Here is a 21,509-nt window from a genome sequence, read left to right as displayed (position 1 = left end):
TCTGTCATCTTGGTGCTGGCATCTTTTGATGATCTTTTCTCACTCATGTTGAGATTTTTCTGGTTCCTAGAATTATTGCTTTTGGTTAGTCACTAAGTCATGCCCGACTCTTTTGCAACCCCATGGATTGTACTCTGCCATTCTCCTCTGTCTGTGGGATTTTCCAGGCACGAATTCCGGAGTGGGTTGCGTTTCTGTGTTCCTTGACATTCTGGGTCCCTGGCTTCTCCGGCAACAGGTCTGGGAGATGTGAGGGAAAAAGAACCCAGGGAACTCAGCTGTCATGTGGTTCATGGGTGCTGAGGAGCCTGGGATCTTCTCGACCCAGGGATCAAACCCACATTTCCTGCTCGGCAGGTGGATTCTTTACCACTGAGCCGCCTGGGAAGCCCAGTTCCTAGAATGATGATTGTCTTGCTGTTCCTCACTGTGCACACTGTTCGCCGAATCCATGGTAGGCAAGGCGTGAGTGGGGAAGCCGGAAGAGAACTGGAGGTGTAGGAACTGCAGATGAGTTTATCCTCTCTGGGCCGGCGCAGCAGCAGACTCGCTATATTCTCTTGTGGTTGACCATAGCCATAACGCAGCCATAATATAGCCATAAAACAGCCGCAAGGGCTTTTTCAGGTGGAGCTTATATATGCTTGCAGAACAAAAGCCTGTGGCCAAGCGAGTACCTCCTGACGTGCATGCACAGTGCTATAAGTGATCTCAGCTGTTACATAATCATTATTTACAAAATGTGGGGCAAGAGCGAGAGGGTGTGGGGCGAGAGAGCCTGACCACTACCGTCTTGGCTAATTTGCTCTTTCCCTACAATGATGGTCAAAAATCATTATTTTTGATTGAAGCCTGGATGGTGGGACTTCCCTGGTGGTACAGTGGGTATGAAGCCACCTGCCAATGCAGCAGATGTGGGTTTGATCCATGGTCTGGGAAGATTCCACATGTCGTGGAGCAGCCTCAGCCCATGTGCTGCACTCCTGAGCCCGAGTGTTGCAACTGCTGAAGCCTGCATGCCCTAGAGCCGGTGTTCGCAACTAGAGAAACCCTGTGCATAGTGACAAAGACTCAGCACAACCAAAAAATAAAATAATAAATAATTAAAACAAAAACAGAAACCTGGATGGTTTGGGTATTATGTTATGACTTTCTGGACCTTAGTTAAATCTGTTTCGGCAAGACACCTCTGCCAGTGGGCTGATGAGGGGAGGGGAGCGCTGCCTCCTTACTCTTGGGTGGGGTGGAAGACTAGATCATTTATCAGTCTCAGCTGATGCCACTCTGGGATGGGCCAGAGTGCCTCATTACTGATGCTCAGGTGGTCTCCCCTGACACTCTGCCTCATGACCCTGGCCGGTGGTGAAAGTTCTGACTCTTCACTGGGACTCGTCTGAAACCCCAGCAAGGAGAGGAGGAGGCCTTGTCACCTGTAGGTCACTTCCTGGCATCCCAGCTTCCCTTTCAGCCTTCTCTGAGGCATTTCATGTGCGGCTGCCTTTGTTTCCTGGTCCTTTTGCTAGGGAAAGAGGGTTTCTCTTGGGATCTTTTTTTTTTTTGGGATCTGTGTTCATTGGCATTTCTGGGTCACTGGCTTCTCCGGCAACAGGTCTGGGAGGTATGAGGCAGAAAGAACCCAGAGAACTCAACTGTCGCGTGGTTCTTGAGTGCTGAGGTCCCTGGCTGGTCTGACTTCTCTTCATCTTTCGGAGTTGTCTTGTACTTGTTTGGTCTATAATTCCTGGAGTTTTGGTGGTTGATTGCAGAAGGAATAGGGGAAAGTATGTTGACTCCATCTTTCTGGAAATGGGAGTTCTGCACGTTGGGAGTTTTAGAAGCTCCCCGGCAGATTCTATCAAATCCAGTTAAATCGAGGAGCACAATTGGAGAATCTCAGTGTTTGCTGGAACAGGCCAAGGTAGTTTTGGTGGAAAGATCGAAAGGATCTGGTGGCTTCACTAAGGAGAGGTCTTTATGAATCACTGTGTACTCCCTTGTAAATTCTTATCATTTACCTTCATTTTACTCTCTTAGATTTGTTGAGTTTTTTTCCCCCAGATAGTCTTTTCTGAATCTAACTTGTGTTCTTTGATGTGTTCCTACATTTCTAAATGCAGAGGTAGGAGTAAGTCCAATCACATAGGACGTGTTTATCATGCTTGTCCTGTGTTTGGAGCACCGTGCTTGGTGTTGAAGGTCAGAGAGATGGAACAAGAAGGAAATCAGCCAGCCCAGCTGGGGAGATGCAGAAAGACAGGCGCAGTGATAGTATAGTATACTGAGCACGTACTATGTGCTGGCCATTCTGCCAGGTGTTTTATAAACTTTCTCATTTAATCCTCCCAACTGTGCTGCATGATGTCATTCTCTCCCTTTTATCGTTGTAGTTTCAAAGACTCAGTATTAAGTGACTTTTTCAAGGTCATTCCCTATCCAATTTTGGGACAGAATTGGACCAAGGCTTTGCAGGAATGAGGCTTTGCTTTTTCCACACAGAGATGTTCTGCTGAGCTTTGTTCATGAGCTTGTTCGTGGGGGCACTGCTGTGTTGGGGTAGAGCTCATCCATTTATATTCATCCCTGAAACCCAGGACAGTTCAGAAGCAGCTGTTGTTGGTGACTTAGTCTGTGACTTTGGAAGGGATCTTGCAGGAGCATGAGATGATACATCTTAAGATTTACACTGTAGCAGTTTTGTGGAGAGTGGGTTGGAGGGGCCTGGAGAGACTGTTCAGGAAGCTCATCCCATATTTCAGGTGAGAGATGCTAGTGGCTGGAATGAGAGCCCGTGTTCTACTCTAGAAGTCGCCACGAGGTATAAGGAAGGCATCTCTTAGTTTGAAATGATTATGTGTATAAATAAAGTGAATGGGTAGCTTTTAGGTAAGTGAAGAGGAGAGGAAAGGTAACTCTGTGGTGTTAGTGGGGGAGAGGAGATAATAAAATAATAGCAGTAAGAAGACCCTTATATACCCCAGGAAGCTTTAAATACCAGGCTTGAGAGACGTGGCTTCATCTTGTACATGAAAGTGCTGGTCACTCAGTTGTCTCTGACTCTTTGCAACCCCATGGAGCAACAGAGGAGCTCACCAGACTCCTCTGTCCGTGGGATCCTCCAGGCAAGAATTCTGCAGTGGGTAATCATTCCCATCTCCAGGGGATCTTCCTGACACAGGGATCGAACCCAGGTCTCCTGCATTGCAGGAATATTCTTTACCATCTGAGCCACTGGGGAAGCCCATTTTGTAGGGAACAAAAATGTGTGCCTCTTAGAGATGTACACACATGTGTATATATAATGTATACATACACACACACACCAGCTTCACACACACACACACACGGGCTACACACACACACGCATTTCCCCAGTGGCTCAGCAGTGAAGAATTTGTCTGCAATGTAGGAGAAGTGGGTTTGATCCCTGGTGGGGAAGGTCCCCTGGAGGAGGACATGGCAACCCACTCCAGTATTCTTGCCTGGAAAATCCCATAGACAGAGGGGCCTGGTGGGCTACAGTCCATAGGTTGCAAAGAGTCTAACACAACTGAGTGACTTAGCATGCACACGCATATTTACATACACATGTATGTATATGTGCGCACACACAGAATTATGTATTAGGAAGAGGAAATGGGTAAGAGTTGTTGTAAAAATAGAAAAGCATGCTGAGGACATCTCCACATGTGAGGACCTGAACGAGGCCAATCACAGCAGGCATGGAGATGGAAGGGTAGGTGTAAGAGAAATTGTAGAGAAAGGCTTAGTACAGCAACATATATTGTGTTCTTAGGGCCCGGCTTTATTTGGGAAGGAGAATCAGAAGTAGAAAAGATACAAAGTTAAGTAGTCTTTACTATTTAGGGAGCTCACTCTGAGTTAGTACAGGTCACAGACAGAGCTTTAAGCTCCATCCACTGGGAGGACACTGCCGTGGGAGCTGTATGAGCTTGAAGGGTGGTTGAACTTACCTCTGTAGGGGCTCCTCAGCGGTTATTTGTGGGTTGGGCCCTTGGTTACACTGTGTCCTGATATCCTATATGGAATTCTCTTTTTAGAGCAGTCTTGATGTCTTACACTATCTCAGAGTTTAGGAATCATGTTAGGCTGCTGAGATTTGGCAATTTAAGGTCGATTTAGTCAAAATGATGAGATTTAACTGTGTCCGAATGAACCCTTCTGAGAAATGAGAAAAGGACTGAGTGGGAGGCTAATTAAGGCTGTAAAAACATAGACCCTAGATAGTTGACAGTCACAGCCAGTTAGGATTAGATCATTTCTTTCTCCCTTCCAGCCTCTTGTTAGACATTGCTGAAATATGAAAACTTCATGCAGGGATTCTGTAAGAAACTGATGACAAATCCGTGATGGATTTCTGAGGCTAATTAGATTGTTTGGGATATTAGATAGCAACTCCCTTTGTGACCCTAGGCTGTCTGTTTATCCTGACTGCCTATGTTACAATTATTTGTTTCCTACAATCTCCCTCCACCCCCAGGCCCCCTCCAGGGGGTACTCCCCCTGGCCTGTGGGAGTAGAAACAAGCAGCCTGTCTGATTCACTTTTGAACTCCCCAGGCCTCGCACAGGGCCTGACACGTTACAGGCGCACTGTTGATCTGAATGAACACATGAATGAATGAAGCTGATGTCACTGGGTACACAGCACACTGCTTTGCTCCTCACCCCATTTACCTGGTGCCTTTGCCAGGAGTGGGATCCCAAATATGGCTCTTGTCCACTGTAGTAATTCTGCTTCTCCTGCCCAGCCCAGTGGTCTTCCTGATCCTGTTGGTTGTATTTTTCAAAAAACATTTTGGGGCAAGAATGTAGTATTTGGTGACGGTACTCTCCCAGCCATTCCCTTGGCAAGATGATAAAAATTTTTATGGTGTGGGTTTCACTTTTCTTCTCCTGAGGATCATTTAACCTGTGGCCTGAAGCTGGCTTTGTTTTTGTAGACCTGGGATGAAAACATCAACTCCACACTTATCTTATGAGGCTTAGTTCATCAGATACTAATTTTTCCCTCACCTCCCAACTCTTTGTTCTTTCTTATTCCTTGAATTACTATAGCACCGTTTGGTTTATAATCTGATATTTGTGTACTTACCATAGGCTCCGTAAAATGTATTATAGTTAAACTTTATATTGGGTTGGCCAAAAAGTTCGTTTGGGTTTGCTGAGGAACCCGAGCAAACTTTATGGCCAACACAATCTTTTCTGTAGTACCAGCACAGGGCCTGGCACATAGTAGCTATTACAGTAAGCATATGTAGGGGGTTCTGTTTGTGTCCTCCAAGAGTCCACCAACCTAGACAGCATATTAAAATGCAGAGACATTACTTTATCAACAATGGTCCGTCTAGTCAGAGTTCTGGTTTTTCCAGTAGTCATGTATGGATGTGAGAGTTGGACTATAAAGAAAGCTGAGCACCGAAGAATTGATGCTTTTGACCTGTGGTGTTGGAGAAGACTCTTGAGGTCTCTTGGACTGCATGGAGATTCAACCAGTCCATCCTAAAGGAAATCAGTCTTGAATATTCATTGGAAGGACTGATGCTGAAGCTCCAGTACTTTGGCCACCTGATGCGAAGAGCTGACTCATTTGAAAAGACCCTGATGCTGGGAAAGATCAAAGGTGGGAGGAGAAGGGGCCTACAGAGGATGAGATGGTTGGATGGCATCGCTGACCCGATGCATATGAGTTTGAGCAAGCTCTGGGAGTTGGTGACGGACAGGAAAGCCTGGTGTGCTGCAGTCCATGGGGTTGCAAAGAGTCAGACACGACTAAACAACTGAACTGAACTGATGTAGGGGATGCATGAAATTCGGCAAGAGTTCGGTTTGTTAGAGAGTGAGGCCAATGACCTTTGGGTCCTGTGGATATCAAGTGCATGATGACAGTGATGCCTTTTAGGGATTCTTTATTTCCTCTTTCCAGCAGTAACTTGAAGTTGTTTTTCATTAAAAGTATGTCTGAAGCACACACTTGAGGCTGCTGACTCACCTCTTCTAAGGGAGAAGCCTTGACGCCTTGGCTATGTCATGTGGAGGGATGTGGGTCCTCCTCTTGCCTCCCCATCCCAAGTACTCGTTTCTCATAATAGTCTATTTATGCAGCAGGCAGGCCAGGATCTGCAAGACTAGAAGGAGGCATGGAAGAGTTCTGCACTGGTTTTCAATGCCAGTCCTACCCTTTGTTAGATCAGACAAGCTTTAAACAAGTTGCTTTCATCTCTCTGTACTCCAGTCCCCTGGTTTGTAAAATAAGAGTTCCTTAGAAACGAAATCTTAGATGGTCTCTGAGATCCCTTCCAACTGGAACACTCTGCAGTTCTCTTTTTCTTCGCGTATCTTCTGTGGTCACATCCCAGTGACTTAAGGCACACCTACTGGCTGACAGATCAATTAGAGCAAACAGCCAGAACCCAGCCAGACTGCACGTGGGGCTGCGCTTGCTCCGTGCTGTGGAGGTGTCCTCTCTCTCTCTCTTGGAGGCGTGGGAGGCGGGAATTGCGCTTTCCTCCCCTAGCTGTTCATCAATATATTGCTTAAGTGTAACTACACGTAAGCAGAATTTATTCATTACTTGTCTTCTCTTCTCAAATATTTACACCTTTTGCTGCTCCATGAAAAAACGTCTTTTACGTCTTAGTCATCAATTTTCCCTATTGCAGCCAAAGGAGAAGAGTTTTGAAAAACTGCAGAATGTTGCAGGGTCACATTCTGCAGAAAGGCAAAGGAGGAAAAAGACTGAGCTATGATCTTGGATACTGTACACATTTAAGAAGAAAGAGGCCTCTGTGTGCTTCATAGGGATCAGAGTCTTAGCCTTAAAGGGCAACCCATTTTTCAAGGGTTAACCTTTAGTCTTGCTTCCTCTGAAACCTAATTTCATATTTTAACGGTACTTTGCAACCCAGCTGTACTTTGGGATCACTTGGAGAACTTAGAAACAGATGCTTACTACTCCCAGGGATTCTTATTTCATGTATCTGGGCCGGGGTTCCACTATCACTGTAACTTTAAAAGCTCCCGGGTGATTGCAATATGTAGCCAGGAGAACCACTGATGTGTTCACTGAACAGGGACATTTATGAATAGACCTGGGTTATGCCAGTTGACCAGCCTGGTTTATTGGGCCGGGATGCCTTTTGATGGGTTTATGGTGGAATATGTAATTGAGGGAGTGACTGGATATTCTTGTGGATGCAGAAGCAGCTCTCATCTCCCTGCAGATAAGAGAGTGGGGGTTATAGGGGCATAGATCCCCATCAGAGGGGTGATTGGGTGTACTTAATGTCAGCAGGCCAAGAGGGTTTGGGGTGCCCTCCCACATGATGGCGATGATTTCCTTTGTGAGGCTGGAATATTCAAAGTCCATAGGTCAGAGCTCTCCCCCGCCTGCAAAGTATTTGGCTGGACACTGCCAGCAGTTGCCTTTCTGTGTTGGCTTCTTGTGAGAGACTCTGTCCAGGGCCGATTGATGCCTTCCTCACCTCCCTATGATACCTTCTCTCTTAACCTTTGTGAATACCCAGTCTGGTAACTGGCACCTCTTTGAGCTCTGGAGGTTGATCCTCTCTGTGTCCTCTGCTCTCCTTCCCCTTCTCTTCCACTCTTCATTTATTTTCCGACTCAGACTCAAATCAGCATTTCTCCAGGAAGACTTGATGTCTTTTAATGCAAAATCTTTTCTCAGGACCACCATATAGGCACTTGGGATGCTGGTTTTTTTTTTTTTTTTTTTTTTTTTAGGTGACCATTGTTTCTAGATCTTTTTCAGCAGACAGAATTGGGAAACTATGAAGAGAGCATGAGAATGAATAGATGTGAACATACTTGTGAGTTCATATTTCCAATTAGAATTCAAGGCTTCAGGGTTTTTACCTGTCTTTTCTATATTTCATCTGTTCGTTCTTCCATACTGTGAATTATGTAGGGAATGAAGACTTGCTTTCTTCTCCATTTGCTTTATTTATCCCATTTGCTTTATTCCACAATATCCAATCAGCAGTCTCAGAATAACAATACTAACCCCAGCATCAATAATGATACTGAAAACACCCAAAACTTTCTTTTGCACATGCCATCCTTCTCCTCCATCATTTAAAAAGAAGATTGTACTAGATTGTTGGTGGTGGACTTAATAATGACCCTTCAAGAAAGTGTCCAGGTCCCTACCTTTAGAAGCTGGAGACAGGAGCCCTGAGACTCCAGGCAAAGGAAGAAAGAGAGTGTGTAATACATGGGTCTCGTTGCCTCTGACCATCTGTCTAGCGTTTTTTCTTCCCTTGATGGCAGTAGAAAGGCCTCACTTCCATGACATACTACTCTTGATACTTTCTTTAAAGCTACTTTTCATTAAAGATTCTCTTGAAGAAGGCACTATAGAAAGTGTCCAGGTCCTAACCTTTAGTACCTGTGAATATTACTATATAAGGCAAAGGCGTTGCATATGTGACTAAGGGTCTTGAGATGGGGCTGTTACCCTGGATTATCTGGGTGGGCCCTAAATGCCATCACAAATGTTTTTATAAGAGGGAAGTAGGGGGAGATTATACACAGAAGAAGCAATGACAGTGTGATCCTGGAGTCTGAGATTGGAATAATGCAGCCACAAGCTGAAGTAGTTTGGCGACAGCCAGAAGCTGCAAGAGCAGGGAACATATTCCCCCAGAATCTCTGGAGGGAAGGCAGCCTGCTGGCGCTTTAATATTGGTCAAGTGAAACTGATTTTTAAATTCTGGCCTCTAGAGCTAAGAGATTTAAAAAATATTTAAAATAAATATCTGTTATTTTAAGATGCCAAATTTATGGTAATTTGTAATAACAGCCATAGGAAACTAGCACAATCATACAGCCATTAAACATTGTGTATCTTTCTGCAAGCCTTGCAGAGTATTAGTTCCTTAATAATTACATATTTAATACTACCAGTGCATACTTCCATGTGTCTAGTTATTTTGGCCATCTAAAGTTTATTCTGTAGAATCCAGTGTTGCTAAAGTTTTGTCAAAACTTCTGGATACAAAATTCTTGATCCACATTTTCTTTATTTTAAATATTACTCTATTTTCTTCTCACATAAATCTTGTAAGTCTGATAATTTTCTCTCTCTTATAATTTACATACTTTTTTTCTTAGGTGGTCAAGTGATTTTTAAAGTCCTGTAACTTTTCTAGAGTATAGCTTGATAATAGTTGTTTTGAGTCAGTATTCTCAGGTTCATAATCTCTTCAGGTATGAGGTTTCAGTTATCAAATATTTTTCTTTTTTGGCAATGTTTTCATGAATAAGTTTTTTTTTTTTTTTTTTTTTTTTTTAGAATTCTGTTCCCTTGCTTTGGTTCTGTTATTCAGAAATCCCTGTTAACCAAATGTTGGCTATTCTTTGCCCATCTGCAGTATCTGTCACTTTCAGATTCCTTTTATCTCTTTGTATATATATATTTAAAAAATTTTAGAGACATGTTTATGGAGATATAAATCACATAGCATAAAATCTTATCACCTATATCATGTACACAATTTAATGATTTTTAATGTGCTCCGAGTTGTACAACTATCACTGTAATCAAATCAGTTTAGAATGTTTTTATTTCAAAAATCTCCCATTCATTAGCTGTCACATGGTTACTTCTTATTTCCTCCAAACCAGTCCCCTCCTCCATCCCTGCCTTAGCACCATGCAATCACTAGTCTACTTCCTATATCTATAAACTTTCCTATTCTGGACCTTTTGTATAAATGGAATCTTAAAATATGTGGTCTTTTGTGACTGACTTCTTTCACTTGATTTTCAAGATTCATCCAGTTGTTGGGTGTATCAGTACTTAATTGGTTTTCATTGCTAATAATATTTCTTTGTATTCATATACTACATTTTATTTATCTTTTCATCATTTGATGGATATTTAGGGTGTTTTTCCTTTGTGGTTATTATGAATAATGCTGCTCTGAAATTTCTGTGTACAAATTTTTGTGTAGATATGTTTTCTTTTTTCTCTTAGGTTTATTCTTGAGTGTGGAGTTGCTAGATCAAATAGTAAGTTAATGTTTAACCTTATGAGGACATGCCAGGCTACTCCAAGGTAGCTGCACTATTTTACATTCCCATTAGCAATGGATCAGAGTTCCAATTTATTTCTCCATATTCTTAACATTTCTTATTATAACTTTTTGATTATAGCCACCCTAAAGAGTGTGAAGTGGTCTCTCCTCTTGGTTTTGAAATGCATTTCCTTAATGACATTCAGTGTCTTTTCATGTGCTTATTATCCATTTGTCCGTCATCTTATGAATGTCTGTTCGTAATTTGTCTAATCTGAAATGTCTGTTCAGATTCTTTGTTTATTTTTTAAATTGAGTTCTTTGTCTTTGCTACTGAGCTGTGAGTCTTCTTTATTTATGCTGGATAAAGTCCCCTGTCAGATATGATTTGTATATATTTCTCTTGTTCTGTGAGTTCTTTTTACTTTCTTAATGGTTTCCTTTGAAGTACAAATGTGTTTTTGATGAAGTACAGTTTTTACGTTGCTGTATTTTTTGTTTTCTTGTTTTGCAATGAAGTTTTGAAAGACAAATATGGAGAAACACACTGGGTCCTAAGTGTGTTGAAAGTTTTCTAAAGTGTTTTCGGAGGTAAATGTCCAGATCACACTAAATGTCTGGGACTAAAGTGGGAGTCAGACAAGTCAACTCCTATATATTTTTTTCATTTTAAAACTTTCTCTACTTTTCAGATATTTTAAGGTTATTTTTTCTTATATTCCTTCTAGTTTAGCTTTCATTTCTAAAATGATTTTCTTTTTAAAATTTCTGATTCTTTCTTGAATTCAGTCACTTCATCTTCTGAATTTTCATAATTCAAATTTATGTTTTTCTTTCATGTCTTGCATAATTTAAAATATTTTAAGCTCATTCTAAAACGTTATATTCTTATCTGGTTTTTTGAATATGTCATTTTGGCATGCTTTGATTGTCACGCATCTCCAGAGATGACATTTTTGCTGCTTAATCCCCTTTTCTTATAGAAATGTCTATGGAGTTTCCTTGGTACTTGTCTTATTTGTTAAATGAACTTGTTCTGAGCTTTAGAAGGGTGGTTAGGTCAGTAGCGTTTCTCCCTTCACAGTTCCCCGTCTGTTGTTTTCATGCATTAATAGATTAGGAGATTGGTGTGGTCCTGTTCCCTGTCCCACTTCTATCCAAACCTTCCCTTTTGTCTCCCTTGCCTCTCCTGCTCAGGTTTGACTCTACTTTCAGTGGTTTCTCCGTGATGTGGGGTTGTGCCTGGTGAGCCAGTTTGGAGGGCTCATAGGGCCGGGATGCTCCAGCCCTGCAGACCTCACTGTGGGCCCCCCGAGCCCCTCATTTCAGCACTTGACTCTCCAGGTTGCCCACAGTGCTCTTCGGGAGCCCCTGCTGGTCCTCCAGGTCCTCCTCCTCCAGGCTTCCCACGTGCCCCGTTGCTTCCCTTTGTTCTCCCTCATGGACACCAGTGTCATGCTGGCTGTTAGTCATCGCGCCCCACTGCATGTACTTGGGACTTAGAACCCGCCTGCTGGTGCAGGAGACATAAAGAGACCTGAGTTCACCCCTGGGTCGGGAAGATCCCCTGGAGGCGGGCATGGCAACCCACTCCAGTATTCTTGTCTGGAGAATCCCAAGAACAGAGGAGCCTGGTGGGCCACAGTCCATGGGGTCGCAAAGAGTTGGACATGATGGAGGAAGCAACTTAACATGCACTCACAGGGATGCCCTGTCACCAAATTTTGTTGGATATTGTCCATGAGGTTTAAATTTTGTTATTTAGTCGTTCTGTTTTTGTAAGGAACACAGAAGATCCAATAATTACACTACCACCATTGCTGCCATTGAACCAGAATTGATATCATCTTTTTATTTTCACTATTATAGGTCAAATTGCTCACTGAGATTTTAAAAGTTCCCTCCCCCCCCCCCCCCATGGAGCAGTAAAATATGTAAATATTTGAGAACAGAAGACAAGTTAATGAATTAATTCTGCTTACGTGTAGTTACACTTGAGCAACATATTGATGAACAGCTAGGGGAGGAAAGCACGAGTTGCCGCCTCCCACGCCTCCGAGAGAGAGAGGGCACCTCCACAGCCCGGAGCAAGCACAGCCCCACGTGCAGTCTGGCTGGGTTCTGGCTGTTCGCTCTAATTGATCTGTCAGCCAGTAGGTGGGCCTTAAGTCACTGGGATGTGACCACAGAAGATATGGCAAGAATAAAAGAATTGCAGAGTGTTCCAGTTGGATCTCAGAGACCATCTAGATTTAGGTTCCAAGTATAAGTGTAAATATAAATACATAAGCTGTCAGTGTAGCTGTTATTTTACAAACCAGGGGACTAGACTACAGAGAGATTTAGGTGACTTACTTGAGACTTGTTTCATCCAAAATAGGGTAGGACTGGCATTGTAGCCAGTGCAAAACTCTTCCGTGCCTCCTCCTAGCCTGGAAGACCCTGGCCTCCCTGTTGTGTAATGAGCAAACAGGCTATTATGAAGCAAAGAGGCCTTATGTAGAGTAAATTGAAGGGTATTCACTCTTTTGTTTTATGAAGTTCAGGTTCTCATTTAGTGGGTTTTCTTAAAATAGAGACACACATAATTGGGTGTGTGTGTGGAGTAAATGAGGGGTGGGGCACAGGATTTCATCAGTATCATGTCTTTCCAGTGGCTGAATCCAGACGGAACCTGAAGACCTAATTGCATTGTCAGTCCCACTGAACTTTTCACTTTACCAGGTGATAAATCTGGCCTTGACACTTCCAAGAAAAGGAAGTGTTTGTCTGAAAGCGGTATGCTATTCATTGAATGATGATTGATGACTGATTTAATGAGTTGATATTTATTCATCTCAACATATATTCTCCTAATGGTCTTCTTGTTTCTTTGGCCAGGGAGGTAGTAATTCATAGCTGGGTCCCCAGTGCCTGGCACATGATTTGTGTTCCACATATATTATGTGCCTTGAATGAATCTGTTTGGAGAAGTGAGGCTAACACATGAAAGGATGAACGTAGTCAAATTCCCTTGCATGGTCGAGTACTAAATAATAGGCCGCAAATCCTGAGAAGGTGTGCAGGATGGGAAGCCTCCCTGGATGAAATGGGAAGGAGGATTTGAGTGCTTACCCTCTCCTGAGCTCACCAGCATAGTTCTCCTTACTATAGTGCTGTGATGTGCGTGTGCTTAGTCAGTCGCTCAGTCGTGTCCGACTGTTTGCGGCCCCATGGACTGTAGTCCGCCAGGCTTCTCTGTCCATGGGATTCTCCAGGCAAGAATACTGGAGTGGGTTGCCATGCCCTCCTGCAGGGGATCTTCCAACCCAGGGATCGAACCCAGGTCTCCCGCATTGCAGGCGGATTTTTTTTACCGTCTAAGCCACCAGGGAAGCCCAAGAATACTGGAGTGGGTAACCTATCCCTTCTCCAGGAGATCTTCCCGACCCAGGAATTGAACTGGGGTCTCCTGCATTGCAGGCAGATTCTTTACCAACTGAGCTACTAGAAAAGCCCAGTGCTGTGATAGTGACATCAAATGAGGGAAGACGATAGGAAAAGTATATTTGCCCTCAGAGAAAAATGGTTCCTTGAAGAGAGAGGCAGGTCTTCAGCTGCAGTGTTCTCATCCCTACCACAGCCTGTTATCTTTTGTAGCTTTTCAACCATTTTAATTACTGTGTTTGATCTTTGCATCCTTCACTTGAGATAGTTATAGTTGTCCCCTGATATCCCCTGGAGATTTATCCTAGGGCCCCCGCAGATACTAAAATTTGAGGATGCTTAGGTCTCTTTTATAAAAATTGTATAGTATTTGCATCTAACCTATAGGTGCAAATGAGATTTGCATCTCATCTTCCAGTATATTTTTAATTATCTCTAGATTACGTATAATACCTAATACAGTGTAGTGAGTGAAAGTCGCTCAGTCGTGTTTGACTCTTTGTGACCCCATGGACTATACAGTCCATGGAATTCTCTAGGACAGAATACTGGAGAGGGTAGCCTTTCCCTTCTCCAGGGGATCTTCCCAACACAGGGATCGAACCCAAGTCTCCACATTGCAGGCAGATTCTTTACCAGCTGAGCCACAAGGGAAGCCCAAGAATACTGGAGTGGGTAGCCTATGCCTTCTCCAGTGTATCTTCCCAACCCAGAAATTGAACTAGGGGTCTCCTTTACCAACTGAGCTATCAGGGAATGTAAATATGTAAACAGTTGTAAATACAATGTAAATACTATGCAAATAGTTCCCAGTATATGGCAAATTCAAGTTTTACTTTTTCAAACTTTCTGGATTTTTTTCTGGATTATTTTTGATCCAACAGTGGTTCAATTTGCACTTGTGGAAGGCTATTTCCACTAACAGTTTAGGTCCCCACCTCTGAGTATCATAACATCCTTTGGCTAATGAAAGGCAGTTCCCAGTGGAACTGGGACTTTGGAGTCCCTGCTGTATTGTTTGCCATCTCTCAGAGCTCCACTGAGCAGAGAATGAGTGGGAATGTGCAAAGATAAGAGGATCATGGAAGACTATTTCATTATTGCAGTCAGCAAGCACTTCCAGAGTACTATGGCAAGCCAGGTTATAGGGTTATGACCATACCCAAGAAGACATTGTTGGCTGCAAGGGTCATGTGTTATAGAAATGTGTGATGTAGGTCATGCAAAGTTGTCTTTATCCCATGGACTCTTTAGGATTATCCAGGCAACAGAACAGAACTCTGTATCATGACTTTGTGTGTGTGTGTGTGTGATAGGGCTCTAGGTAGGGCTCTAGGTGTGTGGTAGGCATTTTGTCTCTGCCAGGGTACATATACTATAGGTTTGTGGAGGGGGCACTGGGAACATTGTTGAAAAATTCAGCTGTGTGAAGCAGTTAGGCCATATGAAACCACAGTATAATTTCTTGTCCTCTAGGATTTGTGCTGTTTGTGACCAGGAAGGTAGGCTCTAAGGTTCCTCTGGCAGCCCAGTTACCTGTGACTGATTCAGAACTCAACAGGTGTGGAGTGCTTCTTTGTAACCTTCCTAGACTTCCTCAAAGCAAGTATGTCCATGTGCGTATGGTATGAGAGACCTATGCTAATAACAGAGTACATAACTCAGCTCTCAGCTGATGGGTGGAACTAAGTTGTTACCCCCAAGAGGGAGAGAAGTTCATGGCCTACTCTTGCCTCACCCTGAAAGTAGACTTGGCCTTCTGATGAAATAGCACTAATAGCATCTTAGACATAGGTTGGTTCCTGATCCTCCTCCATACTCGTGACTTCACCAACCCTAATCTTCCATTAGTACAGCAAATGAGTTGGTGGGGAGGGTAATCTTTGCTTCTTTTGCAGATTTTGGTATCTCATTGAAATGTTGGTGATATATGCCAGGTCAGACTTGGTAAACTCCTGCCGGATTTATTCTTCCCCTGGAGCCCATGAAACCTGTTAAACAGAGTTTGAGAAGCAGTCCCGAACCATGCCTGTTAGTGCTAACTGTAAACACAGTCTTGTTGATGGGTGGATAGTTTAATAAACTTCCTTTGAGCATCTGAGCTGGACCTGTCCTGGACCTGGCTGGGAGGTGGATGTGGACATGTGGCGGATTCGTTGACATTTTGAGGTGAGGTCTTCCTTTCTTCTGACTTGATGCTAGCTGAAGGTCAGGCTCAGATAAATTTGGTGATTTATCCAAGATCATACCGTTGAGGATTGAGTCTTGACTTCTGTCCTGTCACAGCCCCTTCCAAACTGGTCCAGCTCTCAAAGTGTGCGTGGGGTGTCCCCGATGTCATTGTCTGTTCCAGCTCCAAGTCCAGCACCGGGCAGCCACGTGCCATCTTCCACTCCTTACAGTGCTTCTGCGAATTTGTACTGTTTGCCGTGAAGTAGGACTGTGGTAGTAGTGGTGGTGTGAAGCAGTTCTCAAATCCATTTGAGGCTCCACTCTGGGATTCTGCAGGGATTTTATGTCATGATTGTGACTGTGACCCAAGTTTCTTTTCTTTTATAGCTTAGCGTGGGGTAACAACTCTAGGAACTAGGGCATCGTAACTTACGTTTCTTACTGGTGATTGATTAATGGCATAGAGACAGGATATGTGGGTACTATATCATATTAGAAGATAAAGTTGGGAGTCAGGGAGAGAATGTTAAATTGTCTTTTATACTATCTGTATGTCAGCATCTTCAGGGACCATCTTAGACCCTGAACCATCCGTAAGTGGAGTTCTCTTCCTGTAGTCATGGTTACTTCTGCCACAGAATGATGGAGGAGCTTGGTGTCTGCAGACCTGTGTTGTAGGACCAGCCTTGACACTTTACTTGTTAAGTTGCTCAGTCATGTCTGACTTTTTCACCCCATGGACTGCAGCATGCCAGGCTTCCCTGTTTTTCACTATCTCCCAGAGCTTGCTCAAACTCATGTCTGTTGAGTCAGTGATGTCATACAACCATCTCATCCTCTGTCACCCCCTTCCCCTCCTGTCCTCAACCTTTCCTAGCATCAGGGTCTTTTCTAGTGAGTGAGCTCTTCCTAACAGGTGGCCAGAGTATTGGAGCATCAGTCCTTCCAACGAATATATAGGGTTGATTTCCTTTAGGATTGACTAGCTTAATCTCCTTGCTGTCCAAGGGACTCTCAAGAGTCTTCTCCAGCAATACAGTTTGAAAGCATCAATTCTTTGATGCTCAGCCTTTTTGGGCCAGTCCCTTAACTTTTCTCGGGCTTCTCTGGTAGCTCAGTTGGTAAAGAATCTGCCTGCAGTGCAGAAGACCTGGGTTCGAAAGATCCCCTAGAGAAGGAAATGGCACACCACTCCAGTATTCTTGCCTGGAAAATCCCATGTACAGAGGAGCCTGGTGGGCTACAGACCATGGGATCGTAAGAGTCGGACATGGCTTAGTGACTAAACCACCACAAACCACCGCCAACCTTTCTCAGCTTCAATTTCTTAATTGATAGAATTGAGTTAAAGCATCCTCACTGGATTATTTTGAATATTAAATAACACACATAAGCTGTAAAACACTCTTCAAAGGCTAATTATGTGGAGTTTATTATAATAGTTTTCAAATCCACTATAGATGGTCTCTATAATTTTAAGAAATGGTATGGACTTAACTGAAGCAGAAGAGATGGCAAAAATACACAGAAGAACTATACAAAAAAGATCTTAATGACCCAGATAACCATGATGGTGTGAACACTCACTCAGAGCCAGACATCCTGGAGTGTGAAGTCAAGTGGGCCTTAGGAAGCATCAATATAAACAAAGCTAGTGGAGGTGATGGAATTCCAGCTGATCTATTTCAAATCCTGAAAGATGATGCTGTGAAAGTGCTGCACTCAATATGCCAGCAAATTTGGGAAACTCTGCAGTGGCCACAGGACTGGAAAAGGTCAGTTTTCATTCCAATCCCAAAGAAAGGCAATGCGCCAAAGAATGCTCAAACTACTGCACAATTGCACTCATCTCACATGCTAGCAAAGTAATGCTCAAAATTCTCCAAGCCAGGCTTCAACAATACGTGAACCGTGAGCTTCCAGATGTTCAAGCTGGATTTAGAAAAGGCAGAGGAACCAGAGATCAAATTGCCAACATCTGTTGGATCATCGAAAAAGCAAGAGAGTTCCAGAAAAGCATCTATTTCTGCTTTATTGACTATGCCAAATCTTTTGACTGTGTGGATCACAATAAACTGTGGAAAATTCTTCGAGAGATGGGAATACCAGACCACCTTACCTGCCTCTTGAGAAATCTGTATGCAGGCCAAGAAGCAACAGTTAGAACTGGACATGGAACAACAGACGGTTTTCAAATTGGGAAAGGAGTACGTCAAGGCTATGTATTGTCACTCTGCTTATTTAACTTATATGCAGAGTACATCATGCTAAATGCTGGGCTGGATGAAGCACAAGCTGGAGTCAAGATTGCCGGGAGAAATAACAATAACCTCAGATACACGGGTAACACCACCCTTATGGTAGAAAGCGAAGAAGAACTAAAGAACCTCTTGATGAAAGTGAAAGAGGAGAGTGAAAAAGTTGGCTTAAAACTCAGCATTTAGAAAACTAAGATCATGGCATCTGGTCCTATCACTTCATGGCAAATAGATGGGAAACAATGGAGACAGTGAAAGACTTAATTTTCTTGGGCTCCAGAATCACTGCAGATGGTGACTGAAGACGCTGAAATTAAAAGATGCTTGCTCCATGGAAGAAAGCTATGACCAAGCTAACAGCATATTAAAAAGCAGTGACATTACTTTACTGAGAAAGGTCCATCTAGTCAAAGCTGTAGTTTTTCTAATAGTCATGTATGGATGTGAAAGTTGGACCGTAAAGAAGGCTGAGTGCTGAAGAATTGATGCTTTTGAGTTGTGGTGTTGGAGACGACTCTTGAGAGTCCCTTGAACTGCAAGAAGATCAAACCAGTCCACCCTAAAGGAAATCAGTTCTGAATATTCATTAGAAGGACTGATGTTGAAGCTGAAGCTCCAATACTTTGGTCACCTGATACAAAGAACTGACTCATTTGAAAAGACCCTGATGCTGGGAAAGATGGAAGGTGGGAGGAGAAGGGGCCGACAGAGGATGAGATGGTTGGATGGCATCACCAACTCGATGGACCCGAGTTTGAGCAAGCTCTAGGAGTTGGTGATGGACAGGGAGGCCTGGTGTCATACAGTCCCTAGGTTTGCAAAGAGTTAGATATGACTGAACGACTGAACTGAGCTGATATCTAATATTGCTTTCTTTTCTAGTCTCTTATCATTCACCCTATTTAATCCTTGTTAGTGAATATAAATTAAATTATATATATATAATATATATTATATATATATATTATACTTTATTGCTTCTAGCTTCTAGAGTTGTTTTTATTCTTTTCCATTTCACTAACATTTAATGAGACTTTTAGGAAATGCTTTTAACATTCAACAAATATTAATCAAGCTATTTCTAAGCACAGTCTCTGCCATGGAGATAGAATGGTAAACAAGATATTAATGGTTCTTTCCTCTAAACCATCTTCCTTAGGAGGGCATTTTCTTTTGCTTAAATAGCTCCAGTGATGGGAAATTTGGCTTCCTGGTTAGCATATTTTATGTAGAAATGACTTGAATTTTTGGAAGACTCTCCCTTGTGTTGGTATTGAACCAATGTCTTTCAGTGTAAATGATCAGTTGAACCATAGTTGGACCTCTTGATGCATTTTACTTTTTAAAAAGAGTAACGATTTTAGGCATGCAAAAATATAGACAATATAAAGATCGTGTAGGTATGCATCACCTGTGTTTTTCACCTGTTTTTTTCTCCTTTGACATTTAAAAAAATTTTTGATGTAATTGACATATAACGTTATGTTGCAAATTGATCACCACAATAAGTCTGGTTCACATCTGTCACCATGCATATAATTTTTTTCTTGCGGTGAGAACTTTAAGATTTGTTTTCTTATTACCTTTCATATATGCAATACAGTATTATTAACTGAGGGCTTCCCCGGTGACTCAGTGGTAAAGAACCCACCTGCCCGTGTAGGAGATGCGGGTTTCATCCCTGGGTCAGGAAGCTCCCTTGGAGAAGGAAGCGGCAAGCCACTCCAGGATTCTTGCCTGGGAAGTCCGTGGACAGAGGAGCCTGGCAGACTCTAGTTCATGGGGTTACAAGAGTTGGACACTACTTGGTGACTAAACAACAACAAGTTATTAACTATAGTGACCATGGTGTGTATCACATTTGCATGACTTATTTATATTATAATTGGAAATTTGTACCTTTGGACTCTCTTAACCCATTTCCCGACCCCCCCCACCCCAAACCCCCATCCCAGCAACCACTAATCTGTTCTCTGTACTTATGAGCTTGATTTTTGTTTGTTTTGTGGGGTTTTTTTTTATTCCAGTAAAGTGAGATCACAGCATATTTGTCTTTCTCTGACTTGTTTCGCTTAGCATAATGCCCTCAAGTTTTGTCCATGTTGTCAAAAATTCCAAGATTTCATTCTTTTTTATGGTTTGGTAATATTCCTCTGTGTATGTATATGTATATACAGTCCCGCCCCAGTCCCATATTTTCTTTATTCAGTCATTCGCTGATGGACACTTAGGTTGTAAATAATAATGCAGTGAACATGGGGGTGCATATATCTTTTCAAATTAGTGTTTTCATTTTTTTAGGATAAATGATCAGAAGTGAAATTGCTGGATCATATGGTAGTTCTATTTTTAATTTTTTGAGGAACCTCCATACTGTTTTCTATAGCAGCTATACCAATTTGCATTGCAACCAGTGGTGCAAGGGTTCCCTTTTCCCCACATGCTTGCCAATACTTACTTCTTATCTTTTTGATAATAGTCATTTTAACAAGTGTGAAGTGATCTCACTGTGGTTTTGATTTGCATTTTCCTGATGATGAGTGCCGTTGAATATCTGTTGGCCATCTGTATGGCACCTTTGGAAAAATGTCTATTCAGACCTTCTGCTCAGCTTTTAAATTGGATTAACATTTTTGGTGTTGAATTATTTGAGTTCTTGTATATATTTTAGATACTAACCTCTTATCAGATGATTTAATTTGCAAATGTTCTCTCCCATTCAGTAGGTTGCCTTTTTTACTTTGCTGGTTTCCTTTGCACTGCAGAAGCTTCTTAGTTTGATGTAGTCCTATTTGGTTTTTGCTTTTGGTGTCAGGTTGAAAAAACCATAGCCAAGACTTCCGTCAAGGAGCTTTTACCATCCAAGTTTTCTTTTAGAAGTTTTATGGTTTTAGGTCTTATGTTCAAGTCTTTAATCCATTTTGAGTTTGTGTATGTTGTCAGATGGGCTTCACTGGTGGCTCAGATGGTAAAGAACCTGCCTGCAATGTCGTAGACCCTGGGTTCAATCCCTGGGTTGGGAAGATCCCCTCAAGAAGGGAATGGGAACCCACTCCAGTATTCTTGCCTGGAGAATTCCATGGACAGAGGCTACAGTCCATGGGATCCACAGTGGTCCAGAGTCATTCTTTTGCGTGTGGCTGTCCAGTTTTCCCAACACCGTTTATTGAATAGACTGTCCATCCCCCATTGTATATTTTTGAGTTTTTTGTTGTGAACTAATTGAACATATATCGATGGGTATGTTCCTGGCCTCTGTTTTATCCTTTGCTCTATGTTGTTTTAGTGCAGTACCATTTTGTTGTGATTACTGTTGCTTTGTAATACAGTTTGAAATCAGGAAGTGTATTGCCTTCAGCCTTGTTCTTCTCTCTCAATATTGCTTTGGCTATTCAGGATCTTTGGTGGAGCCATGTAAATTTTAGGGTTGTTTGTTCTATTTCTGTGGGAAATACTATTGGAATTTTTATAGAGATTGCACTGAAACTATGGATTTCTTTGAGTAATATGGACATTTTTAACAACATTTTTCCAATCTAGGAGCATGGAATATCTTTCCATGTACTTGTTTTGTCTTTAATTTTTTTCATCAGTGTTTT

At 42.5% G+C, this 21,509-nt stretch overlaps 1 protein-coding gene across 3 annotated transcripts in view; it reads left to right on the top strand.

Moving 5' to 3' along the window:
* C20H1orf226 (chromosome 20 C1orf226 homolog) overlaps positions 1 to 21,509 on the top strand; it is a 344,401-nt gene that overhangs the window by 12,906 nt on the left and 309,986 nt on the right. The gene's annotated exons all lie outside the window — the stretch shown is intronic.

Source organism: Dama dama, chromosome 20 (assembly GCF_033118175.1).
Source record: "Dama dama isolate Ldn47 chromosome 20, ASM3311817v1, whole genome shotgun sequence".
NCBI classification, from domain to species: Eukaryota; Metazoa; Chordata; class Mammalia; order Artiodactyla; family Cervidae; genus Dama; species Dama dama.
Note: the sequence above shows the minus strand (reverse complement) of the source record. Positions and strands in the feature narration are given on the sequence as shown.